The sequence below is a fragment of the Manis pentadactyla genome, chromosome 15 (genome assembly GCF_030020395.1).
Source record: "Manis pentadactyla isolate mManPen7 chromosome 15, mManPen7.hap1, whole genome shotgun sequence".
Lineage (NCBI taxonomy): Eukaryota > Metazoa > Chordata > Mammalia > Pholidota > Manidae > Manis > Manis pentadactyla.
Window position 1 is genome coordinate 17,442,669 of NC_080033.1, and position 17,288 is coordinate 17,459,956.

Here is a 17,288-nt window from a genome sequence, read left to right on the forward strand (position 1 = left end):
TCTGTTACTCTGTGTCTTTTGATTGGTGCATTCAGCCCATTAACATTTAGGGTGACTATTGAAAGATATGTACTTATTGCCATTGCACGCTTTAAATTCGTGGTTACCAAAGGTTCAAGGTTAGCCTCTTTAGTATCTTACTGCCTAACTTAGCTCGCTTATTGAGCTGTTATATACACTGTCTGGAGATTCTTTTCTTCTCTCCCTTCTTGTTCCTCCTCCTTGATTCTTCATATGTTGGGTGTTTTGTGCTGTGCTCTTTCTAGGAGTGCTCCCATCTAGAGCAGTTCCAGTAAGATGTTCTGTAGAGGTGGTTTGTGGAAAGCAAATTCCCTCAGCTTTTGTTTGTCTGGGAATTGTTTAATCCCACCGTCATACTTGAATGATAGTCGTGCTGGATACAGTATCCTTGGTTCAAGGCCCTTCTGTTTCATTGTGTTAAATATATCATGCCATTCTCTTCTCCCCTGTAGGGTTTCTGCTGAGAAATCTGATGTTAGCCTGATGGGTTTTCCTTTATAGGTGACCTTTTTCTCTCTAGCTGCCTTTAAAACTCTTTCCTTGTCCTTGATCTTTGCCATTTTAATTATAATGTGTCTTGGTGTTGTCCTTCTTGGATCCTTTCTGTTGGGGGTTCTGTGTATTTCTGTGGTCTGTTCGATTATTTCCTCCCCCTGTTAGGGGAAGTTTTCAGCAATCATTTCTTCTAAGATACTTTCCATCTCTTTTCCTCTCTCTTCTTCTTCTGGGACCCCTATAATATGGATATTGTTCCTTTTGGATTGGTCACACAGTTCTCTTAATATTGTTTCATTCCTGGAGATCCTTTTGTCTCTCTCTATGTCAGCTTCTATGCGTTCCTGTTCTCTGATTTCAATTCCATCAATGGCCTCTTGCATTCTATCCATTCTGCTTATAAACCCTTCCAGAGTTTGTTTCATTTCTGCGATCTCCTTTCTGGCATATGTGATCTCCCTCCAGACTTCATCCCATTTCTCTTGCGTATTTCTCTGCATCTCTGTCAGCATGTTTATGATTCTTATTTTGAATTCTTTGTCAGGAAGACTGGTTACGTCTGTCTCCTTCTCTGGTGTTGTCTCTGTGATCTTTGTCTGCCTGTTGCTTTGCCTTTTCATGGTGATAGGAATAGTTTGCAGAGCTGGGATGAGTGACAGCTGGAAGGACTTCCTTTCTTGTTGGTTTGTGGCCCTCCTCTCCTGGGAGAACAGCGGCCTCTAGTGGCTTGTGCTGCGCAGCTGCGCACAGACAGGGTTTCTGCTTCCTGCCCGGCTGCTATGGAGTTTATCTCCGCTGTTGCTGTGGGCGTGGCCTGGCTCGGGCAGCTACTCCAAAATGGTGGAGTCGCGTTGGAGCAGGAGTGGCTGGGAGGCTATTTATCTCCGTAAGGGGCCTCCCTGCTCCCTGCAGCCCAGGGGTTAGGGTGCCCAGAGATCCCCGGATTCCCTACCTCTGGATTAAGTGACCCGCCCTGCCCCTTTAAGACTTCCAAAAAGCACCCGCCAAAACAAAACAACTACCACCAAAAAAAAAAAAAAAAAAAAATTTTTAAATTTAAAAAAAAGAAAATTTTTTTTAATTAAAAAAAAAAAAGGTGGTTGCTCGTTTGTCTTTATTCTCTGGTGCCAGCCTCGGGCCTCTGCTCACCGGTCTTGCTGCCCTGTTTCCCTAGTATTGGGGTCCCTATCCCTTTAAGACTTCCAAAAAGCGCTCGCCAAAACAAAACAGCAAAAAAGCAAAAAAAAAAAAAAAAAAGAAAATGGTCACGCGCTTTTCTTATGTCCTCTGACACCCCGCCTCCAGTACCCGCTCACTGTTCTTGCTGCCCTGTTTTCCTAGTATCGAGCGCCCTGCACTCTGGCCCGGATGGCTGGGGCTGGGTGTTCGGCAGTCCTGGGCTCCGTCTCCCTCCCGCTCTGCCTATTCTTCTCCCGCCGGGAGTTGGGGGATGGGTGCTTGGCTCCTGCCGGCCGGGGCTTGTATCTTACCCCCTTCGCGAGGCGCTGGGTTCTCTCAGGTGCAGATGTGGTCTGGATATTGTCCTGTGTCCTCTGGTCTTTATTCTAGGAAGACTTGTCTTTGTTATATTTTCATAGATATATGTTGTTTTGGGAGGAGATTTCCGCTGCTTTACTCACGCCGCCATCTTCCGCCCCTCCACATTTAATTCTTATAGAGTATATGGGTTAGTGAAAAATGACTAATATTTATTAAGCAATTATGATGTTCTATGCATTTATTTAAGCTTCAAAGCAGTTACATATGGCAGGACCAATTATAGCCACAGTTCACAAAAAGAACTGAGGCCAGATTGTTCAAATAAACTGTTCAAATTACAGATAGACTAATGTCATAGCTGATCGCCTAGTCCTGTAATCATCCTGTAATATCACCCTTGCCTTAACAACTTCTTTTACACAAGATTAAGTCACCATTTTCTTAAGGACAAAACTCACCTCCTCACAGTTCTTAAAAAATTTAAATAGGACTAGTACGAAGACAGACTAAAAGAAACAAATAATACAAGTATTTCAGTTAGAACAACTTCAGAGAATTGTTTCCTTTTTCTTGGTATTAGCAATGCACTGAAAATAAAGTGATCATTACTGATTTTATAAAGCTTTTATAATATATGTTTAGTCTGGTCTTTCAATGTCAGATCTGTGAATTTTTTCCTAGGACTGCTTCTAAGGAAGGCTGTTCTTTCTCAACTTGATATAAAATGACGATGGAACTTTATATACTTTCCATTAATTACTTCTAAGAAGGTAAGATGAGAGATAAGATGACTTATAAGGAAAGAAGGAAGTGAAGAAAGAGAAAATAGAAAAATGAATCAATTTCAGGGACAGTTAGGAAGAAAAGTCAATAGTCCCTGGGATCAACTGGTTGTAGAAATATGAAGGACAATGAGAAGCTGACAATGGCCTTGGCTTTTCTTGCTTAGATGTCAGGTGTGAGAAAAGATGGTGTTGATAGACATAGGAACACATGAGTCATCCATAATTTTGATTTTATTTTCACTCCTAACTAGCACAAATAGTAATTTCATGTCCATTTACCTATGCTATATCCAAACCATATAGATATAGCAATCACATATATGTATATGTACTAGCAATCATACATGATGCTGTTGAACATTTTACCTTTTAAAGCTTTTCAGCCCTCAGTTTGCATGACATCATTCCCTTCTGATCTTTCTCCTCTCTTCCTCTATACACTCCATAAATGTTAGTTTCCCCCCAAATTCCAGGCATACATACAAGGAAGAGCATGGATTTTGAAGTCAGTCCAATATACAGTCACATTTCTGCTCTTCTGCTCACGACCTTCACAAATACACGCAGTGTTTTTAATGGCTTCCTGGTCCTCCTTAACCTGGCTTGCAGGGCCATCAACCGTCCGGCTCTCCCTTACTGATCCAACCTCACCCGTTAAAACTTCCATCTTCATCTCTTGCATAGTCTCTGTACTCTGGGCTTCAGTTATTCAGATTTTTTTTTTTTTTAACAATTATCCAATGTATATTCTCCACTTTGTCTGGGTATTGATATATTGTTGCGCCTGTGCGATGCACATCTCTATTCTAATTTCTCTTGAATGAATCTGAATTGTAACTCAGGTCCAGCCAGGCATTATGCCACTTCCTAAATGATATCTTTTTTGAAAACTCTAAATTAAGGTTATATATTTAGCATATAAATCCCACTTACATATGACTAATAGGGTGCTCCCATAATTATGAGGACTATATAATTTATCTTCCAAATCTGGACATACCTGAGGGTACAAGGAGGTGCTATTATAATTATGCCAGCAAAACAGTAAACTGGGATTACTCTCCCTCTAGCAAATTCTGATTTCTCAACTCCAACACTGTTAATTTGCTAACCAATTCTGTTTTAAACACAATTCCACAAGGAATGAGTACCATGATCATCCTTTTACTTTGAACTTCCAATATTTATCCTGATGACTGATACACAGTACATACTCTACAAAGGATATGCATAGATTTGTTTCTTAACAGGATGAGATAGATAATTGTAATCCTTTCCTTATAAAATTTCTTTGTGATTTGCAGACATGGCTCTCTTTCAAATGAACTGTTAAATGCACCAATAGTATTAACTTTTGATTACAATAATTTGGTGGTAGTTCCTTAGAATTTCTGTGTAGAAAATCGTATTTGTAGGAAGCAACATTTTCGGTCTCTTTTCCAATACAGATGCCTTTTATTTATTTATTTATGAAAACATTTTATTTTCTCATTCAGACTTTTGTATTTTTTACAAAATAGCAGTCAAAATTTGGTTCTTTATATTAGATAAATACAGAATACATAATACATATTGAAATATATATATATATATATATAGCACTGAAGTATAAACACATAGCAAAATCAGCATTACTTAAACAGCAACCATGTTGTCCACGCAATTAGGATTTCTCAGGCGCTAAACATTGTTTTTAGCTAGAATACATATATAGTCTTTGATGCTTTACATCAACTAGTATTTACAAAAGCTAGTCTAAAAAATAACACCACCTATAAAAGTAATGAGTCTTAGGATACAATTCTGCTTTCATGCCATCATAAAGACTTAAAATGGTAAGAGCCAAAGGGAACTAATCACTTCCTGCCGCTGCAGGAGGCAGACCTACTTAATTGTGTCTTAAAGAGGTGCACTATGAGGATCCAAAAAGGATGCTTTGGAATCCCCAGTTGTTGGTTTCTTTATGCTACAACCATCTCTTAATCCAGGCTAGATTATGCCCCCAGTCATCTAACTGTGATAGAGGGAAGTTGCATAGAGACTTTCTTCATCTCTGCTTTCTTCTTTTAGTTTCTTGGCTGCCTGTGTTGACAACTTAATCTGCAAGTCTAGTCCCTGCAGGAAATCTTTGGCTGACACTTCCTCAGGGTGTACAGGCTGAACAGTGGCCTCTGGAGGACTGGGAGGAGAGAGGCTTTCCTTAGCTGCTCCTGGCTCCTCTTCATGAGGAAAACTGCTATCAACAGTTTCATTTTCTGGAGAATCCATTGAGTTAAGTCCATTAAACAACAAAAGGCTTCTCTGATACAACTGGGATGTTCAAAGTTTTCTTCAGAAATATACAGTCATTTGTAAACAATTTATTTGCCCTTTTAATCTGCTCCATCTGAACATAGGTGGGTCTAATGTTCTGTAAATTTCACCTCACATAAAGCAAAGAAAACTCATGATCCAGTCCAAGGAAGAGCTGGAGAATTGTGTAGCTTTCCCACCTGCCCTCTGCTCAACATTTCCCAATATCCAATAAAAAATTTTTTAAATTTATATTTTGCCAAGGACAAAAGTAGCCGAGATGCTGTAAGACCCAACGGCCTTATTCCGGTCTGCGCTTTCCCCCCAGTGAGGAGACGGAGGCCATGGCGGATCGATGCAACAAGCAAGAGGTTTATTGTTATTCCAGCTAGCTGGGGTCCAAGCGTCTGCCAGACACAGCGGGTTTCAACAAGGACCCCGAGCACTTAGAACTAAGGGTTTATATAGCATTTTCAAAGCACTTAACTCATAGTAATTTCCCACAGCTATACATTATTCTTGCAAAACATACATCCTGGGGTTAGGCAGGATAAGACCATTCTTCAATTGTCAGGGCGGATATACTGGATATACGTCCTGGGGTTAGGCAGGATAAGACCATTCTTCAATTGTTAGGGCAGATATGCATCCTGGGGTTAGGCAGGATAAGACCATTCTTCAATTGTCAGGACGGATATACATCCTGGGGTTAGGCAGGATAAGACCATTCTTCAATTGTTAGGGCAGATATGCATCCTGGGGTTAGGCAGGATAAGACCATTCTTCAATTGTCAGGGCGGATATACATCTTGGGGTTAGGCAGGATAAGACCATTCTTTAATTGTCAGGGCGGTTCCGCCTTATTTCGGTGTTTATGATTGATTAACTTGTTTTTCTATTCTTACAATGCTATCATGCAAAAATCTGTAATTCCTCTGAACAGTCTGCCTCCAAGGTTTAGAACTAGACTCCTTGTGTTGAAAGATCTTGTTAAAAAGTTAAAATTTTTCAATATGAGGAAGAGGTCTCTATAAAGGTTGGTGTTCTTCCATGAATGAGTGGGCATCATGATAAAATAAAGGAGCCTTCATTGTATCACATCCAGTACACACACTTGTCAAGGAAGCTTGAATCCATCTCAACCTTGATACTCCACCATTACCAAATTGCAATGACTGTGGTAATGATAACTGTCCAGTGTGTTCACATTCTAGCATGCTTAACTGCAACTGCAATAAAAGGCCACCAAGTTTCAATGTTAAAAAAACAGAATATGTTTGTTATGCTTCAGAAGATCGGAGACTGACGAGAACCAGGCCCGGGGTGGACCAATGACTGTGCATTGAGTCCCCTACACAGAATCCTACTGTTGCCAACAACCACCTGATCAACAAATATGAGAGATGCCCTCCCAAAAAAAAAAACCAGAATAAAAATAGATGCCTCAAGTTTTGGATATGACAAGGATTTGATTTTTTACAGTCCTTGAAAATTGCTGTTGCGATTTTTCTTTCACTGTCACAGTCTTAGGTGGTGCGAGACTCCGTACTTGAGCGCGATGCCCTGCAGCGTGTCGCGTGCGCGGACCCGGTGCTCCACACGCCACTCGATGACGCCGGCGCCCAGCGGCGCCCGCACGCTGGCCGTGCTGCCGTACGTGCGGGTCTTGGTGCGGGCCAGGCTCAGCGACAGCTCGGCCTCCTCGGCCTCGGAGCCGGGGCGCGAGCGCGGCGGCGGCGAAGGGGCCCCGGGCCGGGGCGCGCGGGGGCCGCCTTCCCGCAGGGGCAGAGCGGGCGAGTCCGCCATGGGTCCTGCGGGGGCCGCCAGGTCGCGGAGCTCGCCAAGGGGGCGGCGCCCCCGCCGCCTTTCCTCCTCCTCCTCCTCCTCCTCCTCCTCCTCCTCACAGGGGCTGCGGACGGCGGTTCGGCGGGGGCGGCGGGCTGGAGGCCGCGGCGGGAAGCTGCATGGCGCGCGCCCCCGCCTCCGCCTGCCGCTCTCCCCGGACTCACCTGCAACGGGAGGAAGAGAGCTCCGGCCGCTGCTGCCGCCCGCCGCCGCTCCTCCCTGCCCGCCGGGACCGGGAAGGGCCCCAGAGGCGGGAGCCGGGGCGCGCTCCAGCCCGCGGCCGGGGGCTTAGGAGGGGCCCGTCCCCGCCGCCCTAGGCCCGCGCGGGAACCCTGCGCCGCGCACAGCCTAGTTACAGCCCCGCCCTGACCGCAGCCAAACACCACGGCTTCGCTCTGCCTCCTTTATTGATTTCCCGGCGGGCGCCGGCTTTCTGAGCGCCTTTAATCTTTTTGACTTATTGAGTTACCTAGCACCTTAAAAGTGATGGTATTTGGTGTTTGAGCTTAGAAATCATATATATGTATATATATTCACAATCATAGATGTACATATGTTATTTTAAATATTAAATACATATTTAGTGTAAAGATTTTTCATATCAGCTCCTGCCATGTCTAAATATCATTCATAATTTATTTTTGTGAATAGCAAATATAGAAAAATTCATGAGCCATATAGTTTAATAAGTACAGTTATATTCAGTATTTAATAATTAAAATGTAAAATGTGTATAACCAAGTAACATGTTCAAGAAATAATACATGAACAATACCCCTGAATTACCCACATTGTTCTAGTGCTTTTAACCCTCTCTCTCTCCCCTCTTTGTAATTGCTATTGATTTTGTGAGAACTTTATCACTGGTTAGGTTTATAGACTTTCCACCTACGTACACCTGAACAAGTGTGTGTCTCCAAAAAGAATAGTTTTATTTTAGGTGTTTTGAACCATATAAGCATATAATAAAATTTTATGTCAAAATTATGCTCTGAGTTCAGATAAAGTTTTTTATTTACACTGATGTATCCTAATTAATTTAGTAGTTTCCAATTAAGTAGTTACAGACATTTCTTTGACACTTCTCATTCTGATATACTTTTGCAAATAGGCAAAATAATTTCTAGTTTATATCCTATTACTGGTGATGCCAGGTCAAAGATATTGATATCCTTGACTTTAATAGATTGTGCTGTTTTTCCAACATGGTTATTCATTTGCAATCTCATCAGCATTGCATGTCAGTTTCTGCTACTCCACATTATTTTTTAAAAAATTAAAACAGCTTCTGTTAGTTTACGTAACATAAAATCCACTCTTCAAGTTTAAAAAAAGAAAAAATCAATAGTTTAGGAAATTTATAAGAATTGTGCAACCATCACCAGAATAGAATTCTATAACATTCCCATCACCCAAAGAATATCCCTCATGGCCATTTTCAGTCATTTTCCAACCCCATGTCAAGGCTCATTCAACCACTAATCTGTTTTCTCTCTCTACATATTTCCCTTCTCTGGACATTTCATATAAATGGGACCATATAAACTGTTCCACATTATTGATGATACTGTCAGACATTAAATGTTGACAACCTGATCGATGTGTAATTCATTCTACAATTTTTATTTGCAATCCTCTGATTATTTATATGGTTAAATACCTTTTCTTATATTATCTACTTGGTGTTTGCCTTCCATGAATTATTTGCTCAAGAATGTTTTCTCCTTTTTCCTATTAGACTATCTGAGTGTGTGTGTGTATATGTATGTGCACATGCATGTGTGTGTGACGGACAGATAGACTTGTAGAAATTCAAAAATCTCTTGTCAGTTTTATGTATTGCACATATCTCATTACCCAGCTCTTCTGTTTACTTGTATAGTCTTTTCTGTAGATGATCAGAAGTCTTTAATAGAACCAAATTATCATCTTTTCCTTTATTTTTTGCCCAAGAAATTCTTTCCTATATTACAGTGATGAAGATATTCTCATATAATATTTTATTAAAGCTTTATAGTTTTGCTTTCCATATTTTGTTCTGGACTCCATCTGTAACTGATTTTTTTCTGTGTTGGTAAACGGTTCTATATCATATTTTTCCATAAGTATATCCAATTTTTTCAGCACACTTTTTGAAAAGACCCTTCTTTTCTTGCTGATCTGCCGTGCCATCTCTCATATATCAACTGCCCATGTCGTATTGAAAGCATTTTTCACTGTACGTACTGTTGTAACTGCATCACACAAATGTGAGAATATACTCTTTCATTATTACTTATTCACATTATTTTCTAATTTCCATTATGAATTCTTTTACAACCTATGGTAATATATGTTTTTTAATTCCCAATAATATGAAGCTTTTCTAGTTTTCTGTATTACTTTCTAGCTTAATAGAACTGTTATGAGAGAACTTGCATTGCAGGACCTAAATCCAATGGAATTTATCCTAGTGTAAAATTGTTAGAACTTATTGCTGGACCAAAGTGGTATTTTCAATGATGTGACATTCTTTATCTCAATAAATGCCTTTTGCCTTATATCCATTTTAAGTGAACAGAACTATACCATGTTGTTGGTATCTGCCGTGTATATCCTTCCATTTTACTGTCAACCACTTTCTTAATGGATAACATGTCTTTCCTGAATGTTGCATATTTTGAGTTTTTAAATTTAAACTTGTATCCTTTTTTAACTGAAGCATTTAATCCACCTTTGTGTATTACAGTTTTATATATATATATAGGTTTAAATCTTATATTTTGTGCTTATTGTTGCTCTTGCCTGTTCTATTTTCACTTATTCCTCTTTCTTTTATGTTGAATATTTTAAATCTTCTTTATTCAACAATTTGAAGTCATATAGTCATATTCTATTCTTTTACTTCACATGATGGAAAATACAACTCATGTAATTGCCAGCCTGAAATTAGTATCTCCACCTTCACAAACCAAAGACCTTAGAACATATAAACTACATTTAAACCCTTTCCAAATTAATTAGTCATTATTCTTTTATATTTGTAATCCAATTACTTTTCTAAAACATCCATTAAGTATTGTTATATGTAGTTAATGTTTATTTACATTTAGCTGTATAATTATCACCTTCTTTGCCCCTTATCACCTTTTGCATCAAGTATATCCTTTGGAACTTCCCCTAGTAAATGTCTTCTGGTCCCAGACTCTCATTTATGTTTTCTCAAAATTTCTCTATTTCGCCTTCATTTATGGAAGGTATTTTCTTTCAGCAGTTGAAGATATCATACCACTGTTCTCTGATTCCCGTTCTTGGGAGAAGTTATAAGTTTAACTGTACTTCTTCTAAGGCAGTTATCTCTTAAGATTCTCATCAACATTTTCTATTTGTTCTAGTTATCAGCAGTTATACTATTTTGTATGTATGAATAATATATACTTAGGTTTGAATTCTTTAGATCTACATTGCCATTTTATATTTTCTGACCCTCTGTAGAGATTTCTTTGCTTTTCCTTTAGTTCTTTAAAAATATTACATACATATATTTTTTCAGTAGCTGGTCTAGTATTTTCAGTATCTGTTTTTTCTTCCTTTCACTCCTCATTTTTAATATCACGTGTGCTTGCTTTTCTTTGCCTGGTGCTCCTTAATGACCTTTTACATGGCTTCTAGAAGACACCACTGCTTAAAATGAAGGTATGTTTTATGGAAAGTATTTGCATTTTTATTTGCTTTAATCAAGTACATGAGGTATGGACAGTAAAACTTTAAATGAATTTATGCTTAAAAATTCTTTGACAGCTTAATCAATCAAACTGAAACTTAAATTCAAGTGATACCTATTCAAGGGTTCACCATCTTTGGGGCAAAATTTTAGCCCTCTTTTTCATTTTTTTTTTCATTTTTTTCCTATGTTCAAACCAGGACCACAACTTTCCCTGAAGCCCAACTGTAATGCGTCATTGTATTTAAGGGAATACCCCAAATGTTCCTTGCGTGGATTATTCATGAGTATCTATCAGCCTCCTCACTTTGAGTGGCAGTGGTTATTAGAATGGATTTAGGAACCCCTTGACCCTCTGCACCTTTGAAATTACAGCTTAGTTTCTCAGGTGCATTTCATCACAGCCAGCAAATAAGTTCAGAGCAAAAGCAACCTCTCCTTTGGTCTTTAAATTTTTACTATCTTGATACATATTACTAGATTTTAAGTAAATGTTTTGTTTTACATATGTTTATCCAAAATTTTAAGCAAGTTGTGGTGTCAGCATTGGTCTGAAGATTGGTGTTAGCAGAAATAATGACTCCATATTTAAAATAAGACCAGGATGAATGGTGATATGGTTCTAGACATCTTTAGCTATATAGAGAAGTGAACTTACTTAGACTCGAAGTTCTCCCAAGGAAGTACAATTAAATTGATTAAAGACTGTGAAATCCAAAATAGGAAAAGTTTTTGATGTTAGAAAGGGACAATAGCATTTGATTAGATCCATAAATTCTAGACTGAATTGAGATTGCTTTGGAGATTCAGGAAATTGGGAAAGTGAAATTATACTTTCACAGGAAGTAATATTGGTAATGCTAAAGTCTAAAATGCAGTGGATGACTGAGGTGTGGTAGATAATAAGGTCACTGAAGAATTAGGAGCCAAGGACAAAAGAAATAAACATGCAGAACACACACTACAAGTGTTTATAATGGCACACATACTAGTTTTTGTAATGGCAAACCATTAGACTAGATGACTCAATGCTAAGAAATAATGAATCTTGCCTCTGTGAAGGGTGTTTATATTATGCATCCTATTTTCGTTTTCCCTTGAGATAACTCTCCTTATTGATGCACAATGTTTGAACCTGTATTCCTCAAATAAACTATATTATTAATGGCAAATAAGATTTGACTGCCCCAAATTTAATTTTGAACATACTGATTACAGAATTGGTAACAGGATATACATTTCTCAATAAATGATCTACTGAATAAAATGGATTCATATTATATACTACAGCCCATGTATATTATTGGTATAAATATAAGAACATACTTTAATTTTTTCTTAAAAATTTCTCCAGAGTTTAATTTTAACATTTTCTTTCCCTTTCTCTATTATTTGGTTTATATATTTTTTAATTAGGTTATTAAAAAATAATGTTTCACTTGTTTAACTGTACATAAGTACAGTTTCTACTATATACAGTAAAATTTTTATTTTATAAGTAACAATTGCACAGCCTGTTCTTTTCGAGGGTCTAGGAAAGGTATATTGTTTACTCAGCTTTAAATGTACTATATGATATACATATATGGTATACATGAACATTTAACATTTATATTATAAATTAGGATTCCTTCCACTTAATATTTTAATATATCTTTATTTTTTAATAGCCTCTTCACTTAAAAATTACAAGTAGGTATATCAAGATAACTAATTTTTAACTAACAGTTATTGCTTCTCTGTGAAATGATCATATGTTCTGTTTCAGAACATTTCAGTGGTGTACAAAATAACTCCCTTCATAAAATTATGGGAAAATGAGAGCTTTCCTTTAACTATATACAAGCAATGCACAAATAAAGCAAGATTTAACTTGTATAGGGTTGAGTCCCAGGATTTGATATAAAGCTGGTCTCTGCAGACAAATGAACTATGAAAAATCTCTTAAGCTTTCTAAGTGTCCCTTTTCTCATTTATACAGTGGAGAGCATATTTCTTTTAGTGCCTTCCTCAAAGGGTATTATACTAAAAAAGACCTGTATATGTGGCAGACTTGCATAAACTAAAAACTATTATGGATGTGAAAAGTGCTCCTTATATATTGTCAGCCATTCACAATTCTGGCCACCCAATGGCTTTATGAAAAGTAGTTTAGCAAGAACACTGAGAATGATTCTTAAGTGAGTACAGCCCTCAAGAGTTTACCACATACAGTAGGTGTGACTGCTTGAGACACACAAAAGGTGAAAGTCTGAACTCTGTTAACATCCATTGCAGGACTAAGAAATAATCAAATTATTGAAGATTTAAAATCTTGTGTGATTTTAACACAAATCCACTTAAATTATTTTCCAATCTCAATAGTAGCTCTTGAAGAAAAAGCATTCAAGTAGTTTCATTACTTTAAAGAAATAGGTACCATAGTACCACTGAAAGGACGTTTCTAGGACTTGCAGTCTGTAATTGTTTATATAAAATAATATCTTTTTCAATAATCATTTTCCATTTCTTTGTTTTTCTTTTAAACACAGAAGGCTGTTTTTACTAAAACTCCCCATGGAAGGACTTGATAGATCCAGGATGCTGCTTCCTTCTAAGCCAAAGCTCTCTGATTTTTCTTTTTAAACAATTTTGCATGGACCTTAGAATAGATGACATAAGGAGGCTGCTTAATATCATGCTAATAATTTCTTTTGAAATTTCAAAGTCTTTTTTTTTTGAGTGGCTTAATAAAATAAAATATGCCTATACATATATGGAAAGAGTGAGTTTATGACTATAGATTATTTTAAATCTAATTGGCATTAGTCCAATTTCATTAGAAAGTCATCCTACTAAAATGTTAAAATAATTACATAAACTCAGAGAGAATAAAAAAGATTGTACAGTTTTTATTTCATTTATTGCTATTCTCCCCACAAAGAAACATATTGTAACCACACATCTCCAGATATCAGTAACATCAAGACCTTTCCTTTGGATGGTACTCTATGGTCTTCCAAGATTTTTCCGCAATTGTACTCACTTAATCCTAAGGGTAATATTGTTGGCTAGTGAGTTTCGGGTGTTAATTAACAATGGATATGGAAGTAAAAAAATTATACTTTCTTGCACTGAGATCATTTAAAGTTATTTATATATTTGGATTAAATGTAAAAACAATTAAAATTTATAAGTAGAACCCTCTAAATCTACATCTATTTTCTTTTATCCATGATGTTATCTGATTGTGTATTCTGAAAAACATGTTTGTCTTCAACTGTTAATTTAGTGGGCATTTGAAAGTGTAGTTACTGAGAGGCTCTCTATGTGTTTAGTGCACAAGGTGCAGGGAAATTTAATGTTCAATCTATAGTGCATGGGAGAACACGCACTATGAAGAATTATCTCATATAAAAGTCCAAAGACAATTCCTGAGAAATAGTAATAGAATTTTAGCTCATTTGATTGGGAACATTGCTTTTCCCAGGGATATGTGCCTTTAAGACCAAAATAAATAATTGATAATGAGAAATTATCGGTATGCTTTATTACATATTCATTTTGTATAGCTAACTAATTAGCCCACTTAAAAAGAAATTTTGTAATATGAGATGAGAATTTACCCTGCTTCTCCTCAAAATATTGCTATTCAATTTTCACAATGACACATAATGAATAATCCATAATCCTCTCATTGAAATTTTTTGCATTACCTATTGGTTTAATTTATAACAGACTCCTTGTGATATCTATGTTTTCCTCTATCTACTTTTATGCAAGCACCACATTATTCTAATTTTTATTATATTGTAATGTGATAATGCAAGAGCCACATTAACTGTTGTTCTTTTAAATAGCTTACATTATCTATTTCTTCAAATGAAGTTTCTAAAAAATATTTTAATGTCTACTCTTCTCTCTGAAAAAAAATTAGGATTTTGATTCTAATTACTACTCAAAAAATAATTTTGGAAGACTCACCTTATGAATAATATTTAATCTTTATATTCAGATATACCTCTCCATTCTTCAATTCCGTATTAGTAAAATTTTATAATTTTATTCATTTAAAGTAATTCATATTTGGTTGCAATGTTGATTTATATTTTCTTACATACATAAAATGCCTTATTATTGTGGATATGTATTGTGATTAAGGAATTTTAACAACATACTAATACCAGATACAGACATAAATGACCTAACAGAAAAATAAGGCAATATCATCATCACTGTTTATAGCTCACTGTGTGTTGCATAATGAACAGAAGACAAACAGCTTAAGCATTCTTACTTTTAATATAATAGTATGAAAATATGAGTGAATGTAAATCACATATACATGTACTATTCCTGATTTTAGTGAGAATGTTTAGTAAATCATCTTTGATTAAACAATAAAAATATGCAAGGTCTTAGGGGAAAAGACAGTTCTTTTTTTCGGTGGAATGCTAACTAAAGTATGGAAACAATGAAGGAGTTAGAAAATCATTATTTTACAACCATGACAGTAACAAATGATTCAGACAAGAATCATCAGGGGATGATTAAACAAGTGGGTTCATGTTTGATGAGAAAAAGTATATTATACAGCATCTAAGTATCTCACCACAAACTTATTAACTGCAAAGAGGAAAATGGTAACTTTCTTGTGTAATACACTGTGAATTCCATTTTAACCATGAAATTAAATTGAATATCGCCAAACAAAATCTTGAGGAAAAAGAGTAAAGCTGGAGGTATCATGTTCCCTGATTTCAAACTATATTAGAAAGACATAGTAATCAGAAGAGTGGTATTGGCATAAACACAGATAATAAATCAATAGAATAGAGAATGCAGAAATAAGCCCACACATATATGGTCAATTAACTTATGACAAAGGAGCCAAGAATATACAATGGGGAAAAGACAGTCTCTTCAATAAATTGCTGTAAAAACCGGACAGCCACAGGCAAAAGAATGAAACTGGGCCCTTATCTTACTCCATATACGAAAGTTAACGCAAAATGGATTAAAGGCTTGAGTATAATACCTGGAATTATAAAACTCCTCAAAGAAAACGGGCAATACGCTCCTTGACCTCAGTTTTGGTGATGAATTTTTTCTATCTGACTCCAAAAGCAAAGGGAACAAAAGCAAAACAAACAAATGGGATGACATCAAACTAAAAAGTTTCTGCCCGGCAAAGGACACCATCAATAAAACAAAAAGGCAACCTACTAATGGGAGAAAACATTTGCAAACTATGTATTAAATAAGAGGTTAACTACCCAAAATGTATAAAGAACTTACACACTCAACAGCAAAAATCGCAATCCAATTAAAACATGGTCAGAGGATGTGAACAGACATTTTTCCGAAGAAGTCATAAAGATAGGCAAAAAGCTCATGAAAGATGGGTAACATCACCAATCATTGGAGAAATGGAAATTAAAACCATAATGAGGTACCACCTCACACCTGTTAGAATGGCTATTACCAAAAACACAAGATATATGAAGTGTTGGTGAGGATCTGGAGCAAAAGAAACCCTCAGGCACTGTTGGTAGAAATTTAAATTGGTGGAGTCCCGTGGAAAACAGTATGTAAGTTCATTAAGAAATTAAAAATAGAACTACCATAGGATCTAGCAGTTCCATTTCTGGGTGTTTATCCAAAGAAATAAAAACACTATGTCAAAGAGATATCTGCACCCCCATGTATACTGCAGCATTTTCATAATAGCAGACACATGAAAACATTTTAAGTGCCTATCAATGGACAGATAAAGAAGATGTGGTGTGTGTATACATATATACATACATACATACAATGGAACACTATTCAGCTATACAAAGGATGAAATCTTGCATTTGTGACAACACAGATGGACTCTGAAATAAGTCAGAGAAAAACAAATACCTATAATTGCACTTAAATGTGAAATTAAAAACAAAAACAAAAACAAGTTCATAGATACAGAGAATAGATTACTGGTGCCAAAGGTAAGAGGTGGGGAGTGGGCAAAATTAGTGTAGAAAGTCAAAAGTTACTAACTTCCAGTTATAAAATAAGTAAATTCTGGGGATGTGAAGTACATCATGGTGACTATAGTTATTAGTACTGTGCTGTATACCTGAAAAGAGGGTAAACTGAAGTCTTCATAACAAAAAAATAATTTTTTTATGATGACAGCTTTTTTTTATGAAGACTTCTTGTACTGATCATTTCGGACAGATTTGGTTAGAGTTGTTCCAGTATTTGCCTTTTTTTCTTCTATCTTATCCAATTGGGGAGTGAAAGAAGGCAGTGGACCCATCGCGATCATCATGACGCACGCTTGTCTTACCTCCTGCTTTACGACAAGGAACAGTACCAGGGCATGATCTGGGAGCACAGGAATTTGAGGTTGGCTTTTAAATGTATAATCAAAGATCTGTGTTAGTCTTCATAGCAGCATAGTTTTTGATATGACATATCTGTATCTTTGCGTTACTATCACCTTTTTTGCTAAAGTAACTATTTGCATTGTTTTAGAAAATAATATTAGAAAGCCTGCTTAATTCAATTCTTCATTTAAGCTATAGACTGGACATTTCAGGTAGATCGCTAGCATTTCAACAATGATGAGTAGTCCATAACTTGGCAGATAATATAGTTTTAGGTATATAAAAGCTCTGGAA

General features: G+C 36.6%; 1 pseudogene; it reads right to left on the bottom strand.

The window, feature by feature from the left end:
* Positions 1–4,373: 4,373 nt before the first annotated feature.
* Positions 4,374–7,115, bottom strand: LOC130681002 (lysM and putative peptidoglycan-binding domain-containing protein 2-like; annotated as a pseudogene).
* Between the last annotated feature and the right edge of the window lie 10,173 nt (positions 7,116–17,288).